This window comes from Papio anubis, chromosome 4 (assembly GCF_008728515.1).
Source record: "Papio anubis isolate 15944 chromosome 4, Panubis1.0, whole genome shotgun sequence".
Classification (NCBI taxonomy): domain Eukaryota; kingdom Metazoa; phylum Chordata; class Mammalia; order Primates; family Cercopithecidae; genus Papio; species Papio anubis.
In genome coordinates, this window is record NC_044979.1 from 177,399,627 (window position 1) to 177,415,749 (window position 16,123).

General features: G+C 51.0%; 1 long non-coding RNA gene across 1 annotated transcript; it reads left to right on the forward strand.

Moving 5' to 3' along the window:
• Positions 1 to 1,499: 1,499 nt before the first annotated feature.
• Positions 1,500 to 14,728, forward strand: LOC103882572. The gene is made up of 5 exons (XR_644447.4): positions 1,500 to 1,878; positions 8,542 to 8,741; positions 9,223 to 12,082; positions 12,211 to 12,544; positions 14,055 to 14,728. It is a non-coding gene; the product is annotated as an uncharacterized LOC103882572 (long non-coding RNA).
• The last annotated feature ends 1,395 nt before the right edge of the window (positions 14,729 to 16,123 follow it).

The following is a 16,123-nucleotide window of genomic DNA, read 5'->3' on the forward strand; positions in this document are numbered from 1 at the left end:
AAGGGAACTTGACCTTGAAAGGAATTAGATAGACTGAGCATTTGATCTTCTCTACCCTAGCCAGGAGTCTGCTGCGGGGCCGGTAGTTGGTACATCAGAGGGGATTCTGGCCCCGAATCTGTGGGTCTGGATTTTCTTCAGGAAAGAGGAAGGAATCGCACAGCAGCTGGACAGGGAGCCTTTGTGGGGAACAGGATAGGAAGCTGGCAGGGAGGTGAAATTAGACGGGGATTGCCCAGGTGAGCTGGGGATGGGCCCTTGCAAGCTGGCTTGCACTTTCTGTTATCAGAAAGTGGAAATAAGAATGAGAGTATCTATCCTGGCTAACATGGTGAAACCTCATCTCTACTAAAAACACACACAAAACAGCTTGGTGTGGTGGCAGGTGCCTGTAGTCCCAGCTACTCGGGAGGCTGAGGCAGGAGAATGGCTTGAACCCGGGAGGCGGAGCTTGCCGTGAGCCGAGATCGCGCCACTGCACTCCAGCCTGGGCGACAGAGAGACAGGCTGTCTCAAAAAAAAAAAAAAAAGAATGAGACTATCAACTTCCTGCAAGTGACCCATCTGTTACACACGAGCACTCCAGTCTGTAAGGGTGGGGGTAACTGCTCTTCTTTTCTTCTATTCTGTGTTACTTTAGGCAGAAACAAAAGAAATCCCTTCTTATTTGGCAGAAAAGTCTAATTATTTCCTGACCTGTAGCTAGACCTACGCAGTCGGATAATTAGAGTCCTGCTGGTCCCCTTGCCAGAGTAACCGGGGTGACGAAACCGAGGGCCCGGTGTCCCCCGTGCCATGTGTGCACACAGGCTGCCTGCAGCCGTGTGGGCAGTGACAACAGCCTGTCCTGTGTGACCGGTGGAACCCGTCTCATTCCTTCAGGTCTCAGGTGTGCTGGCCCATCCCACTTGGCTTAGAGACTTCTAACAAACTGTAAACTAACCACCACCCCGACTTTGGAATTTGTCACACCTCCATAAGTATTTTCTTTTTCTTGTCTTGTCTTTTCTTTTTTCTTTTCTTTCTTTCTTCTTCTTTCTTTCTGAGGCAGAGTCTCACTGTCACCTAGGCTGGAGTGCAGTGGCGCAATCTCGGCCCACTGCAAACTCCGCCTTCCAGGTTCAAGTGACTCTCTTGCCTCAGCCTCCCAAGTAACTGGGATTACAAGAGTGTGCCACCACGCCCGGCTAATTTCCTTTTTGTTTTGTTTTGTTTGGTTTGGTTTGGTTTGGTTTGGTTTTGAGACAGAGTCTCGCTCCATCACCCAGGCTGGAGTGCAGTGGCACGATCTCAGCTCACTGCAGCCTCTACCTCCTGGGTTCAAGCAATTCTCCTGCCTCAGCCTCCCAAGTAGCTGGGACTACAGGCGCCTGCCACCATGCCAGCTAATTTTTGCATTTTTAGTAAAGACACCATGTTGGCTAGGCTGGTCTTGAACTCCTGACCTCAGGTGATCTGCCCACCTCAGCCTCCCAAAGTGCTGGGATTACAGGTGTGAGCCACTGTGCCCAGCCCCCTTAAGTGTTTTCAAAGAGAATGTCAACATATAGATATTGGATTACTTATGTGTAGAAGCAAATTGAGGGAAAATAAGGAATGATGCAGGCTTGCAGGACAATGCAGTTGGCTAAAACACGAAACCGGAACAGAAACATCTTATAAATCTATGAAAAAGAGCAGGCTCCCTTTACGTAAGCTCCCAGCCCCACACATCCACCAGCTCCCAGTCCCCTTCTCCCACTGCAGAAGACACTGGAGGGCTGGGTTCTCCGAGAGCACAGTATTCTTCACCCCCGCAGTGACATTTCCTGCTCCCGGCACCGCTCTCTCCACCCCATCTCCCTTCGACCCGAGGAGTGAGACAGCAGCTCTGCCCAGGTAGGGCTTCTGTCCCCACCAAAACCTTCAAATGGGTGTCTGTCACTCTGCAGTGGTTGTTTGCTATTTTTAGCTGCTCATAAAGGAAACCACTGTGGCTGTGGCTCCTCCTGCATGCTCCCCTTGAGCTCCCAGCTCCCAGCTGTTTAGGTCAAGCTAAGCCCGCTTTCCAACAACCTGCTGGGTCCACCAGAAACCTTGGACCAGGACTTGCTTTGCTAGCAGGGCAGGCCTCTGGGCGGGAAGGAGGAAGCCAGGTTTCTAAATTATTCTTCATAATGCTTTAGTAGCTGGGTTTGAGGCCAGAGTCAAGATCCACGGCTCTATTTTTCATTTTAAAACATTTCTAAAATGCTCGAGGTGGAGATGAGAATTGTTTGTTGGGTGATCTCTGCTGAGTCACCCAGTCTTGGGTGCAGTGCCTCATCCCTGCGTCAAAGCTGGGAGTCTTTGAACACCTTCCTCTACCAAGCCCAGGAGGTTCTGGGATGATGTGAGATTTTTAGAAATTAATAGATATGTCTAGTGTCATGAATCTCATGTCTATAAGCAGTTATACTTTGTTATACTTTTGGGTTTTAAAAAATACTTTTAGAAAAATATGGGACTTTTGTTAAGTTGTCCATGTAATTCTTAAATTTCTAGAAGCGGGGAAAAGAAGAGGGTCCAAAACATTTATAGTTTGTCTCTGAGTGAAGAGTTTTCCCTTCTTCTGAAGCGGTTCATATTATTAGTATTGCTTCAATTATCAAGTTGGGCCTCAATATTCTGAGAGGTCAGCACCTTGGGGGGCCCGGGGGGCTGTGATGGTCACTTCACAGGTCCTACGAAGGACCTCTAGCAAGTGGAAATACACAGCTTCCCCCCAGCAGCCCTTAGGGGCAGACATTTCGAGAATTCCCTCTGAGCAAAATGCTTTTAAGACTTGGCTCAGTGCTCTCGGCAGCTGCTGTGGGAAGCGAGATTTCTGGAGACCAGAGAGGCTGTGGAGACATTTGACCCAATCTCCTTGGCTCCATCTCACTGGCTTAGTCATTTCCACCACCTGGAGGCTGGAATGTGCTTCCAGCCTGTTTCCTGTCCTGCTCACACGGTCAATACCGGAGCCAGCAGACCCAACCAAAGGTCACCGGTGGCCAGAGCCTGGCCCTGCGCCAGACAGGGCTTTCCCCTCCAGGAGAAGCCGTGAGTTCGTCTTGTAATCATTCACATGACTTACGGAGACACCGTTCATGATGCCTTCCCCAGGAGGAAAGTAGCAATGCTGAGTAACTGCACTAACTCTCCAGGTGAGCCTCAGATGGCCGCATGACAGTCTCTGAGAGTGAAGACCAGACCACACGCCTGCCGTCCCTCCCAGGAGAGACTGATGGAAATGGTAGTGCCATCGGCTGAGCCCCTGCCTCCCTCTGGCTCCCTCCCGGGTCCCCACAGATGCACCAGGCACTCTTACGCACCTGGCGGGTGTTCAGAAAGTCACAGCTGTGTGTACTGAGCATCTCCTGCCATCAGACACCACCTGGGTACTTGACTTCATGGACTCACTACATTTTCACAGCAACATGTGAAGGAGGGCATCGCCCCATTTTAGAAATAAGGAAACTGAGTTCAGAGAAGCTAAGTAACTTGTTCAAGGCCACCGAGCAAGAAAGTGGCTGAGCCAGGGTTTGACCCAAGGGACCGTGTTCTCTCCATCTCCTTTCATAAAGGTCAAGGCAAACAAATTCTCCAAAAACAGAGAAAAATGTTAAAAGCTGGAAATAGAGGCCCCATTGCTCACGTTCATGTGCAAAGATCCGCCTAAAGAATTGTCTTTTGTGTTCTGAAGTCCGGGAGACATGGCCGCTCAAACCCAGAGGGGAGCTTCACTCATGGAGCTTCTGTGAATTCAGTCCCATGTCCTTTCTGGGAAAGACGTGAGATGAATCCAGCCCTAGCATTTGCCATGATCAGTGTCTCTGCACAGGTGCCAACCTAGAAGAGCCTCCCAGGATGTCCACCACCCACCCTAAGAGTGAATAGCAGATACGCTGCTCCTTCAAATCCCACCCTGGTGACAGCCTGTCAGGGAGCCTGAGTCACGCCATGATGCTGAGAGGCGGCCGGGCAGCGTCTGAGGCAGGGCCTGCCAGCCCACTGCGGGCCAGCCAGGCCTGCCAAGAGTCTGCCCCAGGCAATCCCGATGATGCATCCTATGAGTCTGTGCCCACGCCGGGCAGACAAAAGAATGTGGCTCAGATGGCTGCCCTGCCTCCGCCAGGTGGCTCGGTTAAGCCTCCCTTGGGAATGCCCAGGAGCAAGGTCACTTGACATTTTTGCCTGTACCCGAGGCTGGGACCAACTTTATGAATGAAAATATTTAACCTCGATTCTTTTTTGTAGAGGCAGAGTCTCACTGTGTTGCCCAGGCTGGTCTTGAACTCCTGGGCTCAAGAGATCCTCCAACCCCCAATTTTTTTTTTTTTTTTTTTTTTTTTCTTGAGACGGAGTCTCACTCTGTCACCAGGCTGGAATGCAGTGGTGCAATCTTGGCTCACTGCAGTCTCCACCTCCCAGGTTCAAGCGATTCCCCTGCCTCAGCCTCCTGAGTAGCTGCAACTACAGGTGCCCGCCACCACGCCCGGCTAATTTTTTGTATTTTAGTAGAGATGGGGTTTCACCATGTTGACCAGGATGGTCTTGATCTCCTGATCTTGTAGTTCACTCACCCCAGCCTCCCAAAGTGCTGGCATTACAGGCATGAGCCACAGTGCCCGGTCTCCGCCCCCAATTTTTAAATGTATTTCCAAGGAGGCAATTAACTGAATTGTGTATTTTCTCCAACTCCAAAGAATGCTGGTCCCACACCTATGCACTGATAACCAAAATCACACTGTTGGAGGAATTGACCTGGAGGAACTGACCTCATGATGTGTTCCTGGCCCGGGCCCCTGTAATCCCAGCACTTTGGAATGAGGCCGAGGCAGGAGGATAGCTTGAGCTCAGGCGTCCAAGACCAGCCTGGATAACAAAGTGAGACTCCTTCTCTATTAAAAAAAAAAATTAAAAATTAGCCAGGCATGATGGCTTACACCTGCGGTCCCAGCTACATAGAAGGCTGAGGCAGGAGGATCATTTGAGCCCAAGAGGTTGAGGCTGCAGTAAACCACATTTGTACCATTGCACTCCAGCCTGGGCAACAGAGCAAAGACTTTGCCTTGAAAAAAATAAAACAGATGTGTTCATCGTGTAGAAGTTGAGTTTGTAGGGATGTGTCAGGTGGCAGCGGGAGTGCATTGAGGAAGAGAGAGATGACTCCGCTGGAGTGAGATGACCCCTCCCCATGCTGAGACTCTTGATGAATGCCATGCACAGGCTCCAGCTAGGGGTGGCCACAGTGGGGCCTTGCTTGCTGGGGACGGCCCCTAGACTACAGGACGGGAGCTGCTCCTAGTTTCTCAGAACCTGTGGGTTCTGCTTCTGCAGCTCCAGCCATCTGGCCGTTCCCAGCACTGACTCTGGAATAACACTTGATCTATGGGCAGCTCCTCTAGAAAAGAGCCAAGCCCCACAGGCCAGAGGGGTCTCCCCTTACCCAACACAGGAATCAGGAAAGCTGCCCCTGTTCCCTGCAGGGCAAGGCACATTCCTTGTAATTAGTGCTTTGCCTGTCTTCTGGGCTACAGTTTTCCTTTCTGCTATTGTTTTTATTGAGCACAGTGAGTAGAATCAACTAAATATCTGGAGGGATAGTCTCTTTAAGAGTTAAAGGAAATCCCATTAAAGGGCTTTTAAAAACAATCCAGGAGCATGCATGTGTCTATCCATAACTCAGTACTAATTACAAATAATTATTATCTATTCCAGTGGTTACCCCAAATAGTGCAATAAAGATGAAGGGAATAATTTTGCTGCTCTAGGAAATACTCATGCTTCTGTTTCCCTAGCACATTGTAAGAAATCCTGTAACAAGTAAGAGGCAGGAATTATCACCCCCACCATGGGAATGAGGGGTGGAAGCTTAGAGATGCTGAGCGACTCACCAGGGACAACAACGACGTGGTTAGGGTTAGGGTTAGAGGCGGAGCTAGACCTGGACTCCAGGTGTTTGCTGCGTGATCTCCCGTGCCGCACCAAGCAGCAAGTCTATATGACACCCCCGTGGAATGAGAGAAGAGCAGCTCATCGACACAGATTTATTGCAATGCGTCATCTCCCCGGATTTTGATGGGTCATCATCTCCTCTAGCTACTCAGAGCAGGGAGCTGGGACTGTACTAGAGTACGCGAAGTCATTGTGTGTATTCTCTTGGTGTGTCATTTCCCCGTGGAGTCACCTTACAGAAGCTCTGCCAGCTCCCGCTCACGGGGCCCCGGGGAGGAATGGGCCCTGCAGAGTGGGCGGTCACCACACTCGGGGCATCCATGCTGCCTGCCAGTCCAGCCCCTTCCCTAGCTTGTTCTCCCATCCAGTCGGCTAAAGGGGCAACAAAGAGGAAGCCAGGGACCCTCAGGAAGGAAGCAGCCCCAGCTCCTCCTCCAGGCTCTCTTTTTGTTAGTATTATGGCAAAAACCGCAATTACATTTGCACCAACCTAATAGAAGCCCCTGGTGACAGGGAGAGGGGCACTGGTGGGGCCCAGTGGGAGAGAAAACAGCCTCGCAAGCCCTTCTCTTTCAGTCTGTGAAGCGCATCGCGGCCTTCCTCGCAGGTGGGTGAGTGCGGCTGTCCCCATGATCCTCACAACTGTTGTTTGAACCAGTACCTCTGTGTCCAGCAAGGGGGTGGGGACTGTCCTCCCCCCACCTCAGGGCGCTGCATGGAATCACAAAAGCAGTCTTCCAAATGCATGGCTAGGCTTGATTTTAAAAGGAGTCTCAAGTCTCTCCCCAAAGAAAAACAGGAAAAGGGTGGCCAGGTTAAGCCCGCTGGGTTCCTGGTGTTCTGAAGCAGGGCAGTCTTGGTGGCCTTCTGTCACTGAGGAGCAGGGGGTCTGTAGAAAGGAAAATCGTGAAAAAAGAAAACCGTAGGCCAGAACACAGGCTGTTGCTGAGCTGCTGGATGCGAGCCCCACACATTGAACAGAGCCCTTCAAAAGAGAACTGGAGAAAGAATATTCCAGGACTAAAAGGTGAAGTCAGGGAAGCTGCACGACCTCAGAAATCCATGCAGACGTTCCTTAAAAAAGAAGGTGTCTTCGCTCAGCCACTAGAACAAAATACCATCCTGAGTGGTTTGTAAACGACATTTATTTCTCACCATCCTGGAGGCTGGAAGCCTGAGATCAGGGGGCCAGAAGGGTCAGGTTCTGGTGAGGGGTTGCTGACTGCCGCCCTTCTCGTTGTTTCTTCACACGGTGGGAAGAAAGGGAGGGCGCTCTCTGGGGTCTCTTTTGCAAGGGCACTAATCCCATTCACGGGGTTCAACCTTATGACCTCAGTGTCACCTCCCAAAGGCTCCATCTCCTAATACCATCACGTTGGAGGTAAGGACTTCAACATGTGAATTTTGGGGGAACACGAAGGGTCAACATGTGAATTTTGGGGGAACACGAAGGGTCCTTCCTCTGGAGGGGATGTCAGGGTGGGAATGCTCAGGGCACCTGGCAGAGGACCCTCTGTGGGGCGAAATCCTTAGTCGGTGCCCAGAGACCCCTTGGCTAGGCTGCTCCTAAGGAATGCAGATTCCAGGGCAAGTCCACAGAAATAGCGAGAAGCCAGGTTAAAGCACCCAGAATCTCAGCCAATGTGATGGAGCCTGGGCTGTCCAATAAATGATTGACCAAAGACCCTTTAAAGGGAATTGAAAAGATGAAAAAGAAATTAGATACTGGCACATTTTTATTTTAGCCCTCATAAACATGCCAAGGCGGGTGGGTCACAAGGTCAGGAGTTCGAGACCAGCCTGGCCAACATGGTGAAACCCCATCTCTACTAAAAACACAAAAATTAGCCAGGTGTGGTGGCACGTGCCTGTAATCCCAGCTACTCAGGAGGCTGAGGCAGGGGAATCGCTTGAACCTAGGAGGCAGAGGTTGCAGTGAGCTGAGTTAACCCCACTGCACTCCAGCCTGGGCAACAAAGCGAGACTCTGTCTCAAACAAACAAACAAAAAAAGCTATGAGGTGGATGAAACAGATGTTATTATCACTGTCCTGCAGATGAGGAATCCAAAGTCCTCATCAAGGACACTCCACTTATTATGAATTCAGGCGGGGCTGAAGCGGTGTGTCCACAGCTTTGACGCCAAACAGGTAACCCCTTTACTAGCTGAGAATACGCCTCTGTGAAGACAAGTGACTGCAAAGCAGCGAAGCCTCAGTGCTGAGGGCATTTTTCTAAGACATCAGTCCCATCAGATACGTCTTTGGGAATCATTTCATATTCAGCCAAGTGTTAGAAAGGGCTGGTTGGCATTATTTGCTCCAATAATAAATCCATGCATGCTCATGTTCGTCAACGCTGCTCTGCAGTGAGAAGTCAAAGCACCCAAGCCAGGCCTCCATGGGGAGGCCCGAGATGACTGAAGGGTTTGTGCATAAGCATTTGTTCAGATGCAATAATCCACTACTCTTGGAGAGAAAATGATCCTTTTTAAAAAAATTATTTTGTCTTTTTAAAAAATTGATCTAACAAATTACGCAGAATTCAAGGACCAACTGAAGCAAAGTTCTCTTGTTGATAGAGGTGTGTCCAGTGTGCAAATGTGTCCTTTGGAGACTGGGTCAACATGTGGCCATGGCACTGTGCCTGCTCCAGTCCCTGCACCCTTTGGCCTTGGGCCAGCCCTCCATCTGTCAACGACAGCACGCAAGGTCCTCCTAGACAGAGAGTATCCAGTACTATGGACGCTGTGGACACAAACAATGTGTGGGCAGAAAGCAGGTGAGTGGTTACCAGGGGATAGGGGTGGGCCGACAGGAAGTGACTGCTTCCTTTCTCTCTAAATCTCCCCAGGAGGGTTCCCTGGTGAGGACAAAGGTAGATGATCCAGATAGCCATCTCCTCACCAGAGCTTCTCCTCCCCGCTCAAATGATGGAGAGAAAACATGGAGATGCTTCTTGCCTGCAGGTTTATAAGATTCAAAGCTTCTGGTGAGAAGCAGAGACAAGGGAGTATTCTTCTGTGTTGGGGAGAGCTGGACTGGCCACTGCTGATGCTGTAGATGAGAGTCTCTTGCAGGAGCTGTCCCAGGAGGCCGCGGGAGGGGTTGTCCTGGTGCACGCTGATGGTGGCAGAGCTGCTACTCCTGCTGGTCCGTCCCCGGTGTTTAATGAGCCTGTCCTGAGATGAAGAGGGAAAGGGGGGCAGGCAAAAGAGAGAATGTCCATTATGCCAGGAGGCATCCCTGCCTTTCTCCTGTAGCTCTGGGACCAGCTGCAAGAAGGCAAAGTGTCATACCAGCCTTTTGAGATGGGAGGCTCAGAAGTCCATCAGCAGATGAATGAGCAGACAGAATGCGGTCTCTCCATGTGACGGAACATTATTCAGCCGTAGAAAGGAATGAAGCACTGACCCAGGCTACAACATGGTGAACCGTGAAAACGCAATGCTGCGTGAAAGAAGCCACGCACAAACGCCACACATTGCGTGATCCAAACGCCACACATTGCATGATCCAAATGCCACACATTGCATGATCCAAACGCCACAAATTGCATGATCCAAACGCCACACTTTGCATGATTCAAATGCCACACACTGCATGATCCAAACGCCACACACTGCATGATTCAAACGCCACACACTGCATGATTCAAATGGCACACATTGCATGATTCCATTTACATGAAATGCCCAGAATAGGTGAGCGACAGGGGCAGAAAGCAGGTGAGTGGTTACCAGGGGATAGGGGCGGGCTGACAGAGAGTGACTGCTGATGTGCACAGGGTTTCTGTTGGGGGAGATGAAAACATTCTGGAAGACTAGATGGGGTGACGGATGCACAGCATTTTGAGTGTGCTGAATACCATCAAATGATACACTTTAAAATGGTGGTAATGGTACATTTAATATTATGTGTATCTTACCACCGTTTAAAACAGAGCTTGACTGGTTAGTTTAACAAATATTATGAGTGGCTTTTGTTATGGGCCGGGTGTGATGGTTTGTTCACTTTTTTGTTCACTGATTTGGCAAATATTTGTTGAACAGCTGCTGTGTGTCAGGGGCTGGGCTAGATGCTGGGGGGTTAGTGATGAGCTAAATCAATTATCATGGGACCTGAAGTCAGCAGAGAGAGAGGGACTATTCCACAAGTCACTGTGTGAACTGCATGGGTGGCAGGGCAGCCATGCAGCTGGGAGTAGTGGCCAAGAGGAGTCTGAGGAAAGCCCTGCAATGCCACTGGAGGGTGGGCAAGAGGCTCAGGCAGGACTGCGATGAGCCTGTGGGTTTTGTTCCTATAGCAAAAGAAAGGAGTGGCTAACTTGGCAGAGAAAAGATGAAATCATATTTGCATTTGACCAAGATGGAGACAGTAGGGGGAGGAGGTGGGTGACCTGGAGGCTCAGCTGGGATGGTGAGCCAGGCCCCTCCACAATGCACTTGGAGGGGGTGGCGGGTGGGAGTGGGCTATAGAGGGTGCCATGTAGGGGTCTCCCTTAGGCAGTGTAGCGGGTGTGTGGGGCAGGGCTTGTGAGGAGAGGCCACCCCAGCAAGGATAAAGCAATGCCTGCCCACGGGAGTATCGCGTTGGTCTGAGATGCAAGAAGATAGAAACGAAGGAGAGGACCATGGAAGGGGTTGAGAAATTCTAAAGGCAAGAAACAGTCAGGGAAGAGAAAGGATTCCACAGTGGGGGTGGCAGAGACCGAGTGCTGAGCCAGTGCCAGGCACCCGCCCTGTGGGCACGTGTTATAAAGCAGCGCCTTGAAATGGAATGGCGAGGCTCCCAAACACAACAGACTCTAGAAACTGATGCCTGGGTGTGAACGTCACAAAACACTGGGAAAGGACGTAATTAGTAAGTCTTGGGATGAATTATCAAATGGGAAAAGACCAGTGAGGTCAACCAGAGGGGCCCACCGGGCAATTGTCCGGGTGAGGAGGGGAGGTTGGGTACCTTCCCTGGCATACGGGTTGCCCCTATCCTGCCTCCAGGGCTCAGGGCTCTGAGAGGACGTGGGTGCGGCATGAAGGGCATGGGCTTTGCCTCCTCCACTGTAGGTGGGAGCCAGTCCTGCTGCAAAGAGCCGCTATGGGGCTGGAGGTAACACATGTACACAGACACGGCGCCTGGCCCACGGCGGGCGCTCCGTACAGCACAATAATGACTGTTGTTACACAGAGCCAAGAATAGGGAAGAATTCATTTAGCTCTAAGTGCACCCTTCACGCCAAGTGTATTTAACTTCACATGAATAAGCAACAAAAACAAACTTTGGGTTTTGTTCCTACAGCAAAAGAAAGGAGTGGCTGACTTGGCAGAGAAGAGATGAGATCATATTCGCACTTGACCAAGATGGCCCCAGGAGATAGTAGGGGGAGGAAGGGGGTGACCCTGGAGGCTGATCTGGGTTGGTGAGCTGGCCCCCTCCATTGTTTAATGTTTAAAAAACATTAAAAATGAGTCAAAAGGAGAACAGAGGAATCCGCTCCTGGCTGGTGATGCTTCTTTTGGTTAAATACAAGTGAAGAGAGTCTAGAGAGTCATTCATTCATTCGTGCAGCTCATCTGGACTGAGCACCCACTGTGTTGGAGAGACCACGTACAAATACCATTTTAAATGTTTATTCAGCAGCGAAGATATTCCTGCCTCTGACTTCTCCATCCAGGTCTCGGAATCACCACCTCTCACACACACACCCCCCCAGGAATCATCTCTATACCAGCCTCCTTTTCTCTAACCTCGATCCCATCCCATCCGACCAATCAGGAACCAAATCCCGCCAGCCCTCTCTCTGTGATTGAACTGCAGCTTCTTTCTTCTTCCCCGCTGGGTCCATCTGCTGGCTCTCCAGCGGGAACCTTCTCCTTCACACCATCCCGCACCCACCTGCCGGCCCAGCTGCCGGGACTTCGGAACAGACCTGGCTGTGGATCCCCCCAGGGGGCTTCCAAGCTGTGTGACCTTGGACGTGTTATCTCCCCTTCCTAATGTTCATCTTCCCCATCCGTAAAACAGGCTTGAGGTTGCCTAGCTCACTGGGCCATGGAAAGGATGGAAGACCACAGCAGGATGCATGAAGCTGCTGCATGGTGCCCAACACAGGCGAGAGGGCAGGTAAGGATCCCGGGACCTGCCTCACGCAAGTGTCGCCCACGGCTATTTAGGAATACTTCCTGGCAATGGGGCTCCCCTATGTTCCCTCCACATACACATTTAATCACCTTCCATTCCCCATTCCCCAGACCTGTCCCCTGGATCCTCGGCCAGTGCTCCTTGCCACAGTTTCCCTTCCCCTGGGCTTCATCCTGCTGAAGACACTGCTGACCAGCTGCCTGCAGTGACCTGCACGCCTGCACCTGCTGCTTCCTGAACTCTCCTTAGGTGTTGTCCAGAGACACCTTCTCTATCCTGTGGAATGTCATGGGGACCTGGATTGCTATTTCACATTTCGTGTGTGTGCCTATCGCCTCGGCTGGACTCAGTTTCTTCAGGACTGGGACCAGGCCTTACGGTCCTTTGAATTCCTCCTCAAAAATCTGCAGGTTTTCTAGAAACATCTCTTGATTTCAATTAGAGGTTTGTAGCTCTAGCACCAAAGTTAAGTTGGGTCTAGGGCTGCTCTTTGCAAGACGTACTTACTACTCCAGGTGTGCACAGGCCCTGCAGCAGCCAGGCCCTCCAGTGCTGGGCTGGGGCTGCCCTGCCCCCTCCCCTCTCAGGATCAGTCCTCCCATGGAGACTGGGTGTCTTTCTAGGGTGCAGAAGCGACCACTCACTCCTTGGCTTTGACCACAGGGAAGCGCTCAAGCCCTTCAGCCTGGAAAACAATGCCAGGCTTCCCTTCTCAGATAATCCCTCTGATCCCTGCACCCCTGACCCTCCACAGGCACATCCAGCCTCCTGCAGGGCCTCCTCAGACCCCAGCCAGCCCAGCGGTTGGCATCACCCCTACCATTTTCTGCCTGCAGATCCCCCTTCCTCCTCGCCTGAAAATCTCTCTCCTGCCTCCAAGAATCAGATCACAGTTACCCCTTAGCAGTGTGAGAAACAAACTCACCTGTCCAAGCCCAAAGAACAGACTCAGAGACCTGGAGAACAGTGAGAGTGAGACTTTTTTTTTTTTTTTAATTGATACGGAGTCTTGCTCTGTCGCCCAGGCTGGAGTGCAGGGGCGTGATCTCGGCTCACTGCAACCTCTGCCGCCCCAGTTCAAGTGATTCTTATGCCTCAGCCTCCCAAGAAGCTGGGATTATAGGCACGAGTCACCATGCCGAGCTAATTTTTTTTGTTTTTTGTTTTTTGTTTTTTTTTTGAGATGGAGTCTCGCTCTGTCACCCAGGCTGGAGTGCAGTGGCTTGATCTCGGCTCACTGCCAGCTCCGCCTCCCGGGTTCACGCCATCCTCCTGCCTCAGCCTCCCGAGTAGCTGGGACTACAGGCACCCGCCACCACACCCGGCTAATTTTTTTATATTTTTAGTAGAGACGGGGTTTCACCGTGTTAGCCGGGATGGTCTCGATCTTTTGACCTCGTGATCCGCCCGTCTCGGCCTCCCATACAAACAGGTTTCAACATGTTGGCCAGGCTGGTCTCAAACTCCTGACCTCAGGTGATCTGCCCGCCTCAGCCTCCCAAAATTCTGGGATTACAGGCATGAGCCACTGAGCCTGTGCCACTGGGCCTGAGAGTGAGACTCTTAATGATGGTCTTGCAAAATCAAGTGTCTGATGGGCAGGCATACCCAGCATGGTTTTAACAGGCAATTTATCCCCTGGTGTGCAGGGCCCTCCCCTGGTTCTTCATTGCTGCTAGTCACTAACACACCGGGGCTCACAATCTTCCCAGATGTCACTCTTGGTTGTTGGGCAGGGACTTTAGGTGGTTTTTTTTTTTTTGTTTGTTTGTTTGTTTTGTAGGATTGTCCTGCTGCATTTTGTTGCAGGCACAATGCATTGCAATCCTAGTTAGCTCAGGGGCTCTTCAAGTATTTATGACCTAAGTAGCCGGGCAGGCTGATAAGAACAGACAAAGTGAGCTATTTTGAAGGCTAGTAAACTTTCATCTTAGACTAAATTTCTTTGGTTCAGGTGACGGCAACTGAGGGCAGGGGCAGCGGACAAGCAGGCGTTGACGATCCAAGCAGGGGCCTAGTGTATCCTGTTTCTTCTGTAGTTTGCTGACCTAAGCCAATTCAAGGCACTTTGTCTTGGAAACGGACCACCGTAGACATGATCTCCTTCAGCAGGAAGTGTCACGTATGGATTAAGACCCCTGACTCCAGGTCCGACTGTTTGGGGTCAATTTCTGGCTGCTGTGATTTTAGGTACATCATTTCACCTCACTGCCCCTCAGTTTCCTCATCTGTAACGGGGGGAATGAGAGCACCCACTTCTTACAGTCTCTGTGAGGACCAGGTAACTAATAAGCATATGTGCAAGCACAGGACCTGGCACAAGGTCACTTCCATCGGCTCCGGGTGTACAGCAGACAGTCACCCTGCGATCAGGTCTGTCTCCTTCCCTCACTGTCTTGTTCTGCTTTGTATCCCAGCATGGGATGGGGAACTGGTCAGATGGCGTAGCCTCAACAGATGGTTGTTAGATAATTGAATGAATGGGTGAATGAATGAGTGAGTGAATGCAAGTCACAAAAGCCAACAAGAAGGTTTTCTTTCTATTTTCATTTTTTTGAGACGGAGTCTCGCTCTGTCGCCCAGGCTGGAGTGCAGTGGCGCGATCTCAGCTCACTGCAAGCTCCGCCTCCCGGGTTCATGCCATTCTCCCGCCTCAGCTTTCTGAGTAGCTGGGACCACAGGCGCCCACCACCGTGTCCGGTAATTTTTTTTGTATTTTTAGTAGAGACGGGGTTTCACCATGTTAGCCAGGATGGTCTCGATCTCCTGACCTTGTGATCCTCCCTCCTCGGCCTCCCAAAGTGCTGGGACTACAGGCATGAGCCACCATGCCTGGCTGGGTTTTCAAGTGCAATTTTGTTTGGTGTCCCAGAATTTAGTCACCCTGTTGTTGCAAAATATGAACTTCCTCCTGCATCTTACTCAGGGAAGGGGGTTAGTGGGACAAAAGCTGCTTTCAGTCTCCTGGCCAGTGCCTCTGAGTGACAGCCCTTTTGTGAAGGGCAGAAAGGAGAGTGTGCAGTTGTCAGGAATATTCAAGCAGAACCAAAGCTGAGATCACGCATGTAAACATGCATGCATGCCCACAGCTACCCTGGTATTGGCTGGCTCCAGCCTGCGAGCACACCACACACACACACACACACACACACACACACAGCTGGTTGTCCCTCACTGTTGCTGCCAGTCACTAGCACACCGAGGGGGCCCAGGATCAACATCCTCATGACCATTCCTCGTGGCTTCCACAGAGCGGGGACACAACAGCAAATCAGCCCTGGAGAGAGGTTTGCAGAGCAGAATTCCTCCACCCGCTGGAGCTGGGATGTTAGAATGTGTTCCCCAGTTCAATATGCTTCTATTTAAAATAAATACAATCTTGGCTTCAAAATCACGGGTCATGGCACTGCTGTGTCTGGAGGTAGGAAGCCTCTTCATCCGGGCCGTTTCAGGCCGTTCATCTTGCTAGAGTGTGGATAACACACATCAAAAGCAAAATTCCACATATTACATTTATTTTAAATCTATAAAGATGGAAAATGATTAAAATAAAGGTGCCAGCCTATAGTTAGCTGTTTCTAGATATTCTTTTGTCCTTGGCTTAGATGTACCACAGTAGGAATTGTTCTTTCTTCTTGCTCCCATTTCTTTTCTTGGAGTTAGAGGCTGTGGGTCTCCCACTCCTGACACCTGCTTCATGCCTTTTTGCACTGCACAGAGGTGGCAGTAGTGGCCTTGGAGGCTGCAGTCTCTTAGCTCTCATGACTGCTACCACATTTGTGTTCAGTTACTCAGGCCTCTCACTGCACAAGGACACCTGGCAGAAGGAGCAGTGGGGCCAGTGTACCTCCTGGTGGAAGGCTGCGTCTGCCTGGAGGAAGGGGTGTCTTTCTAATGCAGGAGAGGGCCTGTCCGGCTGGTGGCAGCCGTGGCTCCCTCGTCCTCCCAGGAGTACCATGGCACTGCACTCAGGGGCTTGTGAGGTTGCTGTGCTGGATATGAAGTCTGAGACCCCCAGTGATG